The sequence below is a fragment of the Gekko japonicus genome, unplaced genomic scaffold (genome assembly GCF_001447785.1).
Source record: "Gekko japonicus isolate JY-2015 unplaced genomic scaffold, Gekko_japonicus_V1.1 scaffold1222, whole genome shotgun sequence".
NCBI lineage: Eukaryota > Metazoa > Chordata > Lepidosauria > Squamata > Gekkonidae > Gekko > Gekko japonicus.
The window spans coordinates 458226-470293 of record NW_015173162.1 but is presented as its reverse complement, the minus strand read 5'-3'; positions in this window follow the sequence as shown (position 1 = coordinate 470293).

The window sequence follows — 12068 nt, the reverse complement described above, 5'->3', positions numbered from 1 at the left end:
CTCCACAAACTTTGTGGGCTTCGGAGCGAGGTGAGCGGTGAGGGCCGCGATGAGGTCATCAAAACTCTCCCCCTCTACTTCCTTGGGTGATATCAGGTCCTGCAGGAGGAGGAGGGTATCCATCCCACAAAGGCGTATGAACTGGGCCCACTTCATACCTAGGTCGGTGACCTGTAAGCATGCGAGGTAGTTCTTGAGGATCATCACCCAAGTGGTCCATCGCTCGGGGTGTGCTAGATCGAAGGGAGCGATGCCCTTGTGAGAGGTCCCGGCGGATGCGGCTGCTGCAGCAGCACCCGAAGTTCAGGAAGCGGATGAAGTGGAGGAGGTGTGGCCTGGCTCCGACATCTTGGTGTGTGCGCTTGGTCGCAGTTGCGTGAAGTGCGGCGAGGCGGGCTGCGGGGAATCGGCAAGGCTAGCCGATGTGAAGCCGTAGAACTAAGCAGGCTGGATTAGACAAGGAGCGCAGCGTGGCAAGGCGAGATGCGGCAGAGCTTGCTGATGCGAAACGAAGTGGGGAGCCGCGGATGAGGCGGGGAGCGGTGTGGCGAGGCGAGGCGCGGCGCGGAGCAGGGAGGCTAGAGCTGGCCCTGAGCTTGTGAGCGTGGCGTGGCGAGATGCCGGTGGTTGATGGAGAGAGATGCAGTGCGATGGAGCGTTGATCTCCGGCGAGCGGCGGGGCTGCGGCAGCGGCGCGATTGGTGCTCGGTGCTGCTTGGGATCCTCCGGGTCTGTTCAGGAAGGGTAGAATCCCACCTTCGTCGCCAGTGAAAAGTACTCGGAAACGTGGAGTGATTTCAGCAAGAGTACTTTATTCAATCAGGAACAAGACAAAGTAAGCCGGCGCGCAGGCCGGTATATATGCACAGAAACCCACCACCAAAACACACCCCTATTCACCCTATAGGTTATTTACAGAAGCCGAGAGTCCTATAGCCTCTCGGCTGCGGACCTGGCCCTCTGATTGGTGCGGGCTAGGATCCGCTTAGCTATTGTTCTAAATGTACGAAGCTTTAGGCTTGTGCTTGACCGCATGGCCCAACGGTCGCGCACGTGGTAATGGCGGAGTACATTACAACCCCCTTCCTTGTCCAACAGACTGATACCCAAGCAAGCACAACTAAAAGGGAAAGGAAGGGTGGAGAAGAAGGTGACGACCACAGAATCCAGCAGGGAGGAGGTGGGGTTGGACGACTCTTGTGACAGCATGGTGGAGAATGTGGGCAGAGCTCCGTCCCTTGCATACCTCCGTCCTCACCTACCAACCCCACCGGGATGGTCCGCCCACCACTCCAAACCTCAGGCATCAGGTGTTAGCCCACCCAGGCTGGAGACTGGCCCTGATGTGGGAGCTACTGCAGCTGCAGCGGAGCGCCCTGCCCCAGCTGATGCCCTCAAGCAATTTGGCCAATGGCTGGCTGAAACATCAGGCCCAGTAGATCAGGAATCTTGCTCAACAACAGCAGGCCACCCAGACATTGCTTCTCCATGACCTGCAACAGGCACTCATCAGCTGAGGAGGAGGTGAAAACCCTGGCAACTGCCTGGTTGGGCCCTTCAGCTGCAGCCCTTGGGCTTCCTAGATCAAGCTTGGCCCAGATGATGAGACAGAGGCATTCCTGGAATCCTTTGAGTGCCTGGCTGAGGCAGTGCAATGGCCCCACACACAGTGGGCCTTCATTCTGGGCCTTTACCTGACAGGTGAGGCACAGGCAGCTATGAAGTCCCTGGAGAAGGGTGACTCTGCCAACTACGACAAGCTGAAGGCTGGTAGGAAGTAACCCTTGAGGCCCATTGTCAGCAGTTCTGAACCCTCACAGTGGCTCCCATGGGCAGGCCCAGGACAACCCTCACTGCCCTCCGTGACTCTGCCACCTGTTGGTTACAACCTATCTCGGAGGACGGCCGGTGCATCGTGGAACTGATCATCATCAACTATTCCACATACTACCTCCCCAGGCGTGTCATTGGTTGGCCTGTTGGAGACCAACCAGGCTCGCAGAGGCCCAGGAGTTATGGGAAAATTTCCAGACAGCTGAGGGATGAGATATTCCTGGCCATGCAGACCTCCTCACCCAGGGTCCCTACGTTCCCTGTATGGCTGCAAGAGTTGGACCATAAGGAAGGCCAAACACTGAAGAATAGATGCTTTCGAATTATGGTGCTGGAGAAGACCCTTGAGAGTGCCTTGGACTGTAAGGTCAATCAGTCAATCCTAAAAGAAATCAACCCTGACCGTTCCCTGGAAGGCCAGATACTGAAGCTGAAGCTTAAATGCTTTGGCCACCAAATGAGAAGGGAGCACTCACTGGAGAAGACCCTGGTGCTGGGAAAGATTTAAGGTCAAAGAAGAAGGGGATGGCAAAGGATGAGATGGTTAGACAGTGTTATCGAGGCAACGAACATGCAATTAAGCAAACTCTGGAGCATGATGGAAGACAGGAGGGCCTGGTGTGATGTGGTCCATGGGGTCACAAAGAGTCAGACTCGACTGTGCGACTGAACAACAGATAGAGGGTGCCCACCAGAGTGAGATCAAATCCCCCTCCCCTCATGTGTCTGAGGCTTGCCCATGACCTGGCCCAAAAGGATGCTGGAGGGTGCACAGACCGCAGGCTCCGAGCCACTTTAGGCGGAGTCTGACAAAGTGTTATCCCCCCCCCCCCCCGGTCCTGCTAGGCCTCAGTGTCACACAGATGCATTTTTCAGCATGAATAAGAAGAATGCTGTGGCTCCATTTGCATCAATTTTCCTCAAGGTTTTTCCAGAAATAAAATTACTGAGTAAACTTTGGAATACTGAAGCTTACTATTGGGGTGATGCTTTGCAGGCTGATCATCCCTGTCCTTGTGGCTTTTGCTGAGCAGCACAGCCTTCTCGATTGCCTCTCTTCTGTGGCCCTGAGGGCCATGGAGCAAGTCAGCCATCCATCTGCCTGCTCATAGCCCTGACGGAGACAGGCTCGACCTGACCTTCAGCGTGGCAGAGTTTTATTATGTCGACTCTCTGCTTTATCAATTGCTCTTGCTTTTTATGACTTCTCTGGGGTTTTATCACTGCTGCTGACTCACCTCACAGTGAAAATGGGGATTAATATTTTAAGGGAATTATGTCATGTGGCTCCCCAGAGGCTCAGTTCTATCGACCTTGGTGCCTTACTCCGAGTCCCTCTCTGCTTGCTTGTTAGGTTCCAAGTTCCCGCTTCATCTGCTCTGCTCCTTGCCAGCTTTACCAGTCCTTCAGGCTGAGGGGAGGAAAGTTAATGGCAACGACTTTCCTGGAACTTCTCCACACCTGGAAGGTTCAGGCCTGCACGTTCAAGCCTTTGTTTCTGTGCCACAGATGGATCAGGTCTCTGCTTCTGCTAACATTTTGCTAAAATAACTCTTCATATACTTATTGGCCTGTATCTTAGAACTTCACTGAGCAAAGTGTGAAGCCTTTCCTGAGTCTAAGGAGACTTCCTTCAATGTAAGTAGCTCTTCCTCTGACTGAAGAGCCACTTAATCTGGAAGCTGGCTCCTCAGGCTGGACCAACTTCCTTCAGCCTGAGGCTGAATACAAGTCATTGGCCTAAAGTTTGTCATGTAACGGCACATGGTGTTGCCCCAAATCCTTGAGGGTTCTCCTTGACGCCACCACTGGGATCTCTGACTGTATTCTGGAGGATTAGCTGACCAATATCATTACCAGTCTAGTCCAAGCCCCACTAAAAGTGGGAAATCAAACCATGAAAGAATGATTCACTTGAGTGGGAGCAGGGCTATTTTTGGGCAGGAACGCACAGGAACGGAGTTCTGGCTGGCTCCTGAGTTGGCCATGCCCAGCAGGAACTCGTTAGCATAATAGGCCACACTCAACAGCAGAAACTCATTAGGATTGGCTACATTAGGGGTGTGTGGCCTAACATGCAAAGGAGTTCCTGCTACAAAAAAAGCTCTGGGTTTTGACAACAAACAAGGTAAACAGAATAAGAAGCAAAAGGTGCGTGTGGCTGGATGACCACAGTTCTGGTAACATGTGGGTGCGGCCTAATATGCTAATGAGCTGTACGGTCAGGGGTGTGGCCTAATATGCTAATGAGTTTCTGTTCTTGGGTGTGGCCTATTATGCTAATGAGTTCCTGCTGGGGGTTTTCTACAAAAAAAGCCCTGAGCGGGAGCATTCTCTCTTCCCCAAATCTCATTCCTTCATTCCACCTTCATAATGGTTCAGATTTTAATCTCTCTGCTTCATAGGTCAGCTTCAAGATTCACTCTTTCCTCTTTGAAGAAATGGCTTCTGTTCATTTCCTGTCTCAATGATTCCATTACTGTTTTACTCTCTTGCAGATCTCCCCTCCCTCCCACCATTTCTCCTTTTCCATTTGATTCCAAGGAGCTTTGAACATTCTAAGCAAGCAGGAGACTAACAGAAAGCACAAATGGACTGTGCTACCTCTTCCCATATTTCCTTTGGGTGCCCATTGTGGAGCCTGTGCACATTTCACTGGAAGCTGCCAAGAAAAAACATATGAAGGCACAGGATGTAAATACACAGTTAAAAATAAGCAGGTCGCAGCCTCATCAGTGCCCAGATGGGGGATGGCTGGGAGGTCCATGTCTTTATTTACTTCATATACTCTGTGCCTTTCTCCCCAATAGGGACCCATTCTCCTTTCCTCCATTTTATCATTTTAAATTTTTGATTATTTCTAAAAAATATTTTTAATATTAGTTACTCTAAACTGCACGTAGCTTTGCAAAAGAATTTCAGGATCTGAATGAGGGCCGTTCAGAAATATTGGAAATGCTATAAACCCAAAATAATTATTTCTGATGTTTGGGAATGGACGGAAGCTTTCTGTGTCTCCAGTGACAGACAGCCCACTCTCAGACAGACTTGGGAGTGGGGAGATACTTGTATACAGAACTCTCAGTAATGTTCCCAAAGCCACTTATAATGTACTGGGTTCAGACGTGTTAGCAAGTGATCAGCTCATATTTATTAGTGAGATTCAGCTCTACTGAGACAAACTAGCCGGGTTCGAACCCTGCTTTTATCCGTGCAGCACACAACACCCAACACACACCCCACTCCCGTGAATGGCTATTTACAGTGTAAGAGTCCATCATAGGTCAACCTTAGGATCGGGGCAAACCTATTGGTCCATACTAGGATCTGAGTCGGCTATTGTTCTAAATCCTGAAGGTGCGCTAGACCACATGGCTTCCTTAGCGCTACGTGTCCAGACATGTCCATACCAATACATAACACCCCTCCCCCCATGGTTCAGAACCCTTAGCTGACATAGTCTTGGAGGTAGGTTGGCCTGCGCCATTCTCTGGTCGAATGGCGGAGTTCAGTTGGAGGTGCAGGGGACTCTGACGTGGTGGCTGGAGTGGGCTCATCCTCTGAGTCCGGAGGAGTTGGTGGTGCTGGGCCATCTGTGTTTCCTTCTGTGGTGGCTGGTGTTGGTGACCCAACTGATCTCTCGGCTGGCGCATCCTGTTGGGCACTGCTCATTGGCGCGAGCCTCACATGCTCCATTTCCTCAGGGATTGGCAGGTCGTCATCGCTGTCCTCCAGAATGGCCTTTGCGGGTTCCACAGGAAAAAGGTGGCCACGGAGCTGGTTGATGTGCTGGCGAAGCCTTTGTCCGTCTTCTGTGGACACCTCATAGGATACTGGCCCGGTCACTCTGACCACTCTGGCAGGGATCCACTCCGCCCCCCTCGTGAAGTTGTGGGCATACACTGGGTCTCCAGGGAAGAATCCTTGGGGGGGGGGCTTTGCTCTCTTGGCCTGCACTGGGCTCTGGGGCCTGGTCGGGGTGCAGCCTGTCCAGGCGGGTAGCTAGCCGCCTTCCCATTAGGAGTTCCACGGGGCTGCGCCCTGTGGTGGTGTTATCCACTTGTTGAAAAGGAAGGCTGACAGCCGGTGGTCCCATTCACCCTGTACGATTCTGCAGAGGGCCTCCTTGGTTGTCCTCACCATTCTCTCAGCCTGGCCGTTGGTCGCAGGGTGGAAGGGAGCCGAGCGGATGTGTCGAATAGCATAGTACTTTATGAATTCTTGGAAATCTGCTGACATGAAGGCTGTCCTGTTGTCCATCATGAGCGAGTCGGGGATGCCATGTGTGCTGAAGATTCGCCACATAGCGCGTATGGTGGCTCGGGACGACATAGATACAACCGGTACCACCTCTAGCCACGGTGAATGAATCTACTAAGATGAAGAAGAGCTTGCCCTGGAAGGGACCTGTGAAATCCCAGTGTAGTTGAGCCCAGGGTCTCCCAGAGGATTCCTACGGCTGCACCAGGGAGGCTCTGGTTGGGATTCCTGGCATGTCTGGCAATGTTTGACACAGTTCTCGATCTCACTGTCCATGCCAGGCTGCCAAACATAGCTGTGGGCCAGGGCCTTCATCTGCATGAATCCCGGGTGCATTTCATGGAGGGCCATGAGCACTCACTGTCATAGTGGCGCAGGAACTATTACCCAACTTCCCCATAATAGGCAGCCCTTGTGGGCTGACAGCTTGTCCTGGTGGGAGGAGAATGCTCTGAACTCCGGGCCTACCTGACTAGTGGGCCACCCCCTCCCTACCCAGTCCAGAACACGGGACAGCACGCGGTCCCGAGCGGTGTGGCAGGACACATCGGTTACCTGAAGGGGCCTGTCCGGCAGGTCCTCAAGGAGCAGGATCTGGTGCACAGGCACCGGGTCTGGGTCGTCTGAAGGCAACGGCAAGTGGCTGAGGGCATCTGCGTGGCCCATCACTTTTCTGGGTCAGTGTAACAGCGCATACTGGTAGCCTGTGAGGAAGATGGACCAACGGAGCACTTGGGGAGACAGCATCTGTTGTGTCTGGTGATCGGAGGCCAGGAGACCCAAGAGGGGTTTGTGGTCAGTAATGATGGTGAAGGGCCGGCTGTACAGGTAGTCGTTGAACTTCTTGACCTCCGCCACAATTGCCAACACCTCCTTGTCGTTTTGAGCGTAGTTGCGCTTGGCCGAGGAGAGGGTCCTGGAGTAGTAGGCCACCAGGACCTCCTGGCCGTCGGGCAGCTGGTGGCCTAGGACAGCCCCGACCCCATACGGCGAAGTGTTGCAGGCAAGGATCACGGGAAGCACTTCATTGAAGTGTGCCAGGACTGCGTTCAATGTCAGCAGGTGCTTGACAGCCTGGAACGTGGTGGCTTGCTTTGGGCCCCAGACCCACTTGGCCTGTTTGGTGAGCAGACGGTGCAGGGGCTCCGCGATGGTGGCTTTCAGGGGCAAGACAGAGTGGTAGAAGTTCAGCAGCCCCAAGAAAGCCTGGAGTTCAGCCTTGGACGAGGGCAGCAGAGCGTTGACAATGGCATTGATTTTATCTGGTGTTGGATGAATGCCCTGTGTGTCGACCATGAATCCCAGGAACTCTATCTGTGGCACCCCCAGCAAACACTTCTCCCACTTCACCTTCAACCTGGCCGTGTGGAATTGCTGTAGGACGGCGTGCAGTCTGTTGGCAAAACTCTCGGGCGTGGGGGTGGTGATCAAAATGTCGTCGAAGAATGGCTGGACCCCGGGGATACCTTTAAGAAGACAGTCCATTAGGTTTTGAAAGATCTCCGGGACGATGCTCACCCCGAATTGCAAGTGCAGCACCTGAAAAGCACCCCGATGTGTGATGATTGTTTGGGCCTCAGCCATGGCATCATCGATGGGAAGCTGCTCGTATGGTTGGGCCAGGTCCAATTTACCAAAAATCTTTGTGCCTGCCAAAGAGGCCAAAACATGACTGACTACCGGGACTGGGTATGCGTGGTCCTGGAGGGCTTTGATGATAGTTCACTTGTAGTCCATGTAGATGCAGATGTTCCCGTTTGGCTTGACTGGATTTAATATGGGGGTCTCCCAGCGGGCGTGCAGCACTGGTTCCAGGACTTCTTGGGCCACCAAGCGTTCCAGTTCCCTGTCAATCTTGGGCTTGAGGGGGAACAGGACACTCCTGGCCTTTAAACTGATGGGCCGCACCACTGGGTCAAGGTCAAGGGCCATGGCCGGACCTGTGTAGTGGCCCAGCATACCATCAAAAACCACTGGGAACTCATTGCACATGTCCTGGAAATTGGATGGCCGCACGTGGTGCACCCCAGTTATTCCCAGTCACAAAGGCGCGAACCAGAACAGGCCCAGTAAGCTTGTGAGTCATGCCTCGACCACTAGTAGGTCTAATGCACCCCTGAAATGTTTGTATTCCACCTAAAACTTGCCCCACCCCTTCATGGCCACCGGGTTCTTTTGGAAGTCTCAAAGGGTGAACCCTGAGGTGGGCTTCCACAGACAGGGGCTCCTGTGAGGGCAGAGCTTAGCTAGCGTCTCTGCAAAGATGATGGAGAAGGAGGACCCCGTGTCCAGCTCCATCTCACAAGGGGACCCCTCTATCAACACAGTTACATGGATTTTATCTGGGGCATTCCAGGGAAAACTCAGTACCTGATCGTAGCGGGCAGCCGTTATGTTCAGATCTGCAGATTCCTGGTGGGTGGCGGTGTGTCTCCGGGGACCTCTGGAGCAGCAAGCCTGGGCTATGTGGCCAACCTTCCTGCAGGATCTGCACAAAATGTCTTGGAAGTGGCATGAGCGGCGTTCATGGTCCTCCCCGCAGCTGGCGCATGGTGTTTGCATGTTGGACCTTGCAGGTCATTTGTTGGTGTTGGCTGCCATCCTCACAGGGTTGGCGTTAGTGGTGGTGGTTGATGACCGTGAATCCCATCGAGGTGGGCGACGAACCTGATGGATCCCATTCTCATCACCAGTATAATGTACTGGGTTCAGACACGTTAGCAAGTGATCAGCTCATATTTATTAGTGAGATTCAGTTCTACTAGAGACAAATTAGCCGGGTTCAAACCCTGCTTTTATCCGTGCAGCACACAACACCCAACACCCCCCCACTCCCGTGATTGGCTATTTACAGTGTAAGAGTCCATCATAGGTCAACCTTAGGATCCGGGCAAAGCTATTGGTTCGCACTAGGATCCGAGTCGGCTATTGTTCTAAATCCTGAAGGTGCACTAGACCACATGGCTTCCTTAGCGCTACATGTCCAGACATGTCCGTATCAATACATAACACCACTATGGGTCAAGGTCGTGCCCTCCAAAAGAGAGGTCAGTGATAAGGAAGGTAAGAAAGGACTGTAATGTCAGGATCTCACATCTGTAAGTTCATAGAAAAGTACTCTGTATCTGCTTTTAAGAATGCCCCTTGAAATGTGGAACAGTAACTCTGGTCAACACTAGCAACTGCAAGAACCAAGAGGATGAGTTTAATTTAGTCTGGTTACTCCATGCATCTAGCATTGAAATTATGTTTCACTGCCTATATGCCTGAATGCATCAGGTAGGCCACAGTCTGCATTTCTTAAACAAAACAAGCATTTACTTAAGTAAACATTGGGCAAAACAAGGTAATAAAAGAATCAAGCAATTCTTCCTATCTCCTAGATCATTCCTGATCAGCACAAATTACCGTATTCCTTGATTCATAACATACAGGCAGAAGTACCTCGTCTCTTAATATCTAAAACAGGTAAAGCAGTCTCTTGCAGAACACCAAATATGTTGGCCTAAGTATGTGTAAGCTTTTGTAGAATCTGCCTGCTTGAAAGAGCTTGTGAATTTGCAAAGTTTGCATTTTCCTGAATTTCGCATCTCTTGGGATGTTTCCGTATTTTGGCTTCCCTAGTGAAGATATCGCCAAACCAGCAAGGACCTCATAGAGAGGTAAAATTCATCCTTTGAGGAATTTAGAGCAGGTACGAAAAGGCTACATAAACATTTTCTAAATTAATCCTGGAGTTCTGGAATAAGGGTGGCCCAAGGCATTGTTGTGAGTAAAGTAGAAAATCCAAATGGCTACACCCACAAGAAGTAATATGGGTCACAAACTGCTGGCTAGCCCTTCTGCAATGCATGGGAACTGGACCCCCATTCATTTCAATAGGCTCAAGGGCTTACGTATACATACATTGTCCTCATGTGCTCATTCCACCCTCTGACATGTCCAGCCAGACATGCAACATATAGGGAGAGAGGGCTTAAGCCTTCTTCTCCTAGACCATTTTCCTGACCTGGAACTGCCCTAGGAAGCTCCTGTTTGCTTACTTGGCAAACTTGCATGTACTATTGGGCTACATGCAGATTTCTTGAGCAGGGCAAATAATGGCTCCCCCGGGCTGTTTCAGGTCAGAAAAATGGTCCAGGAGAGGGAAAATTAAAGCCCCCTCTCCCCATATGCAGTGATCCTGAAGAAAATTAGTCCCTTCATGCATGCAGATTCAGTACACAACTGGTTGACAGGGCCCATGGAGGACATTGTGGTGGACATGAGTATTGTATAGTTGGACACTGAGCTGAGGAAATTCCCAGTGGTTTGTGACCCACTGGTCAAATATGTTTGTTTCCAGGGGTCATTTCGTAGAAAAAGAGCTAGGGGGACTCATTAGCATAACTCATTAGCATATGCCACACCCCCTGCCATCACCGGAAGTGTGTCCTCCCCACAGCCGGCGGCGACCTCCAGCGGGCACCAGCAGGGAGCTCCAGGCCCCGCCCTCCCGCACCTCACCCGGGGGGATGGCGTCCCCCCGCGTCCCCCCACCAAATGACCCCTGTTTGTTTCCAACTCTGGTTGCTTGAGTTGCTGCTGTCTCCCTTTACCCAACAGTAGAAGTTTCTTTGTTTGGAACTAAGTTGCTCCTTCTGCATAATTATCTTTCCCTCTCCTCCTCCTTTGTCCCTTAACTTGAAAATCATGCTGGTATACTGGAGCAGTGATCAACACACTTAATAACTGCCTTGTGCATCTCTGGCACACTGAGCCTGCAGCCTAGTCACTTACAAAAGCGTTATGATGCTTGCTGAATTAATAGGCTAAGAACAGGATCACAGGAACCTAAGCCATGGTTGGAGTAAAGCAGGAAAGGATTGTCAGCTGATGAAAGGCAGCAGGGAGGTCAACAAGGATGAGGACAAAGTAGAGACCTTTAGATAAGGAATGGAGATGATAATCTATGGTTTTAGTAAGGGCAATTTCCATGCAGCATAGAGAGATGAAGCCAGATGGGGGAGGGTTAAGAGTGACGTTGAAAGAGAGGATGTCAAGACAACAGGAGTGAACAGCACACTCCAGAAGGTGTGTGTGTGTGTGTGTGAGCTATGAAACTAGACCTGCTGGTTGTTAATGAGGGAAAATAGATCAAGGGAGGCTTCTGTGACAGACTGCACTTTTAAAAGCTTAGAAGTGTAGTGTAAACAGATAAAGGACTGTGAAGGGTTAATTCTTCACAGAGCCAGAGAGCCTTCAGTGACAGGCTGTTCCAGGAGATCTGATTTGTTAGCATCAGCTGAACAGAGGAAGACTTCTTAACTGGATGCTGAGGAGAATTCAGTCTGATTTCAGCCCTAGCTGAGAAGAGTCAAGAACTGACAGTTTTGGAATTCAGCCCTGACTGGGAGCAGTTTAGCACAGACAGGAGAACTGGGGAATGTTGGCAAGGATGAGTGGGTAGTTAGTCAGAGACTTCCATTTGGGCCAAAGGAAGTGCATTGATCTTGAGAGGAGAATTTTAGATCCATGGGCATATGAAATATTGTACATCTTGATGAGTTGCCCATGTTGCATCTCAAGAATATTTATCACCACTTACTCCACAGGTGAACATCTCAGTGTGAGTAAGGTAGTTATCCCAGTTCCACATATTTAAAAATATTTAATTTGTTGTTGTTGTTGCTTAACAGACATATAGATAATTATTTCTCTCCTCCTCCCCCCCCTTTCATTTTAGGTTCATTCTGTATATGATGAGTTTTATGTATATTTTTGTTAAATTTATGGAGTGCTCAGTTGAATTTTACCACTGAGGAAGGCTTTTAGCTGAAACACATTTTAGCACTTTTGATATTTGATATTTTAGCACTTTTGAATGTATAATTAAATTATATATGATATTTTGTACATTAGAACTATGTGCGTAGCTATATTTTCGTTTCTTTTTCTTTGTCTCAACCTTTTTGGTTATCTTTCTCATGTAGGGT